We start from the raw sequence: 4,242 nt of genomic DNA, 5'->3' as shown, positions 1-4,242 counted from the left end.
GGTGTGGGTTTGTGGGGGGGGGAGGGGGCCGGGTTGTGTGGGGGAGGGTTGTGTGTGGTGTTTGCTTGTAAGGGTGGAGGGGGTTGTGGGCTGTGGGAGAGGGGTTGTGTGTGTTGTGTTTGGGAGTGGGGTTGTGTGTGGAGGGGGTTGTGTGTGTGTTTGTTTGTGGGTGTGCGTGTGGAGGGGTTGTGTGTGTGTGAGGTTTGTGTGTGGAGGGGGCCAAAAAGGCCCGCAGCCGTGGGTTGTGGAGGGGGTGTTGTGTGTGTGTTTATTTGGGGGTGTGGTAGAGGGGGTTGCTGGGTGTGTTGTTCGTTTGTGGGTGAGGGAGGGGTTTGTGTGTGTGTTTGTTTGTGTTTGTGCGTGTGGGAGGGTGTGGGTTTGGGGGGGGGGGGTGTTAGTAAAAGTGTGTTTGTGGGTGGAGGGTTCTTGTGTGTGTGGGAGGGGGGTGTGTGTGTGTGTGTTGTATTTATGTGTTTGTGTTTGTTGTTTATACTTTTTTGTGCTTATTTGTGTTTGTGATTTAGTGTGTTTGTAGTGTGTGTTTGTGTGTGTATGTGTGCGTGTCTGTGTGTGTGGGTGGGTGTTTGTGTTTATTGTGTTTTTTGTGTTTATTTGTGTGTGTGTTTTATTGTATGTGTGTGTGTTTATAGATGAACCATTTTCATTGTGAATGAGAATGAATATCTTCACAAAACAAGAGATGTATTTAACCGGTTTCGAATTTAGCTTCGTCAGAAATACATACATGCATACATCCATGTATTTTTGTCAAAGATATATTCTAAACCGCTCAAATACATTTCTTTTATTGTATTATGAAAATATTCATTCTCACGTGTGTTACGCATGCATGTGTGTGTGTGTGTGTGTGTGTGTGTGTGTGTGTGTGTGTGTGTGTGTGTGTGTGTGTGTGTGTGTGTGTGTGTGTGTGTGTGTGTGTGTGTGTGTGTGTGTGTGTGTGTGTGTGTGTGTGTGTGTGTGTGTGTGTGTGTGTGTGTGTGTGTGTGTGTGTGTGTGTGTGTGTGTGTGTGTGTGTGTGTGTGTGTGTGTGTGTGTGTGCGCGCGCGCGCGTGTGTGTGTGAGTGAGCGCGTTTGAGGTATGTATGTCTTTATGTATTATGTATGTATATTTATGTATTACGTACGCATTATGTATACACCATGTATGACCTTGAGTGCACGAGCTGAACCAAACGCATCTGGCATTTATGTATCCATGACAACATCACAACAAGGGAAATTATTTTTAGTAGAGGTATGTAATAGTTGCAGAGGGAACACTTCATCTTTAAATGGCATCGGAAGAATGTTAATGGGATGTGTGTCACGCAGAAGTATATATGTTCTTAAGGTCAGCAATGGGAAAAAAGTATGTTCTTGAGGTCAGCAATGGGGAAAAAAGTATGTTCTTGAGGTCAGCGAGGGGAGGAAAATATCTGGTCTTGAAGTCAGCGAGGGGAAGAAAGTCTGCTCTTGAAATTATCGAGGGAAAAAAGTCTGCTCTTGAAATCAAAGGAAGAAAATATCTGCTCTCGAAGTCAGTGAGGGAATAAAAAGTCTGCTCTTGAAATTATCAAGGGAAGAAAGTCTGCTCTGGAAATAAGCCATGGGAAAAAAGTCTGCCCTTGAAATTATCGAGGGAAGAAAGTCTGCTCCTGAAATAATCGAAAGAAGAACTTTTCTGCTCTCGAAAACAGCTAGGGAAAAAAAGTCTGCCCTTGAATTTAGCGAAGGGGAAAAAAAGTCTACTCCTGAAGTCAGCGAAGGAAAAAAAAGTCTGCCCTTGAAATCAGCGAAAGAAGAACATTTCTGCTCTTGAAAACAGCTAGGGAAAAAAGTCTGCCCTTGAAATTATCGAGGGAAGAAAGTCTGCTCCTAAAGTCAGCGAAGGGAAAAAAAATCTACTGAAGTCAGCGAAGGAAAAAAAAGTCTACTCCTGAAGTCAGCGAAGGGAAAAAAGTCTTAAACTCAGCGAGGGAAGAAAGTCTACTCCTGAAGTCAGCGAAGGGAAAAAAGTCTTAAACTCAGCGAGGGAAGAAAGTCTACTCCTGAAGTCAGCGAAGGGAAAAATGTCTGCTCCTGAAATCAGCGAAGGGAAAAAAAAGTCTGCTCCTGAAGTCGGCGAAGGGAAAAAAGTCTACTCCTAAAGTCAGCGAAGGGAAAAAAGTCTGCTCCTGAAATAAACCAGGGGAAAAAAGTCTACTCCTGAAGTCAGCGAAGGGAAAAAAAAGTCTGCTCTTGAAATTAGCGAAGGGAAGAAAGTCTGGCCGAGGACACCTATGCATCTCTCGAAGATCTGGTTTGAGAAACAGCTGATACGAGAGACAGGCGGGTTGAGAGAGAGCGTCTGGCCTCGGGGACACGGGGGGGGGGGGGGGGGGAAAGTACCGTCCGGGGGATAGTACAGGCGCAAGGATAGTTATGGCGGGGGGGGGAATGGGGGAATGGTGAGGATTTGAGGGAGATTTGATTTGAAAACATTTATTTACAGATAGACAGTGTGGGGTGGGGAGTGGGGAGGGAGGAAGGAGGAGGGGGAGAGAGAGAAAAAAGAAAGAAAGTAAGAGAGTTAGAGAGAGAGACAGAGAGTGGGGGGAGTAGAGGAAGGGAAGGAGAGAGAGAGGAAAGAGAAAGAGAATTATATATATATATATATATATATATATATATATATATATATTATATATATATATATATATATATGTGTGTGTGTGTGTGTGTGTGTGTGTGTGTGTGTGTGTGTGTGTGTGTGTGTGTGTGTGTGTGTGTGTGTAGAGAGAGAGAGAATAAAGAAAGAGAGAGAGAGCGAAAGAAAAAGAAAGAGAGCGAAAGAGAAATAGAACTAGAGAGAGAGAGAGACAGCAAAAGAAAGAGAGAGCGAAATAGAACTAAAGAGAGGGAGAGACAGCAAAAGAAAGAGAGAGCGAAAGAGAACTAAAGAGAGGGAGAGACAGCAAAAGAAAGAGAGAGCGAAAGAGAACTATAGAGAGGGGGAGAGAGAGTAAGAAGACAAGTGTATTTTGCGGTCAACGTAATGTCCGGTGTATTGATGCGCCGGTGAAGCGTCGGCCGCCTGACCTTGGCGGGGATGTGTGGCCTGCAGCGGAGGGGGTCGGGGGGGGGAGGGGATCGGGGTACCTCAAGTGCATGCCGACCTGTGCTCGCCATACCACGGATACCACCTTCATCACCCTGGCCCCCCTTCGCCTCCTCGCCTCCTCGCCCCTTCCCCTTCGCTCCTCTCCTCTCCTCTCCTCGCCCCCTTCCCTTCGCCCTCTCCTCGCCCCTTCCCCTTCGCTCGCTCTCCTCGCCGCCTTCCCTTCGCCCTCTCCTCGCCCCTTCCCCTTCGCTCCTCTCTCCTCGCCCCCTTCCCTTCGCCCTCTCCTCGCCCCTTCCCCTTCGCTCCTCTCCTCGCCCCCTTCCCTTCGCCCTCTCCTCGCCCCTTCCCCTTCGCTCCTCTCCTCGCCCCCTTCCCTTCGCCCTCTCCTCGCCCCTTCCCCTTCGCTCCTCTCCTCGCCCCTTCCCCTTCGCCCTCTCCTCTCGCCCTCGCTCCACTTCGCGACCATTCCGAGTTTCCCTTCTCCCTCGTGGGTGCAGGAGGCGCGGGTTCTCCCTGGCGGAGGCGCGTCCAGGCACAGGAGTCTTTGCGTCAAGGAGCGGGATGTCTGGAGCCCTGGGAGGGGGGGGAGGGGGCGAAGAGTAGTGAGGCGAGCAGGATTTGCGCCGAGGGCGAGGGAGCGGGCACCAGCTCGCCCGCCATGAGGAGACGGGGCCGGGCGGCGCGGCGGCGAAGGGCCGGCCAGTGGGGCCGCCCCGTCGCGGAGGGAAGGAGGCACTAAGCGGAGGGCTTCCCGCCCGCGTCGCAGGTGAGTGCAAGGCGCGGGCCAACGAGTGGGCAGTCGGGGCACATGCCCAAAAGCGGCGAAGGTAAAGGGAAGGGCGCGGGGCCGGGCCGCGGAGGCTGCCATACCGTGCCTCGTTCTCGCCCCTTTCTCTCTCGCCCGTTCGCCTGCCGCGCCCCGAGAGGCCGAGGTCAAAGGTCAAAGGGTCACGTTGCGACAGGCGCTCGACAGTTAGCGAATGCACTGGAAAGTCTGCTGATGCCCCGCGTGCTCCCCCAGAGCGAGGGAGCGCGGAGCAGCGAGTGCGGCTTCGGGAGCGAGCCTTGGTGGAACTCACGTCACACGCGCGAGTGTTAGGGCTCCCCCCCTGCCCCCCCGCCCCCAGCCAAGGGTGAGTGTG

The sequence above is a fragment of the Penaeus vannamei genome, chromosome 33, assembly GCF_042767895.1.
Source record: "Penaeus vannamei isolate JL-2024 chromosome 33, ASM4276789v1, whole genome shotgun sequence".
Classification (NCBI taxonomy): domain Eukaryota; kingdom Metazoa; phylum Arthropoda; class Malacostraca; order Decapoda; family Penaeidae; genus Penaeus; species Penaeus vannamei.
The sequence above is the reverse complement of the archived record's forward strand: the minus strand, read 5'-3'. Positions refer to the sequence as shown.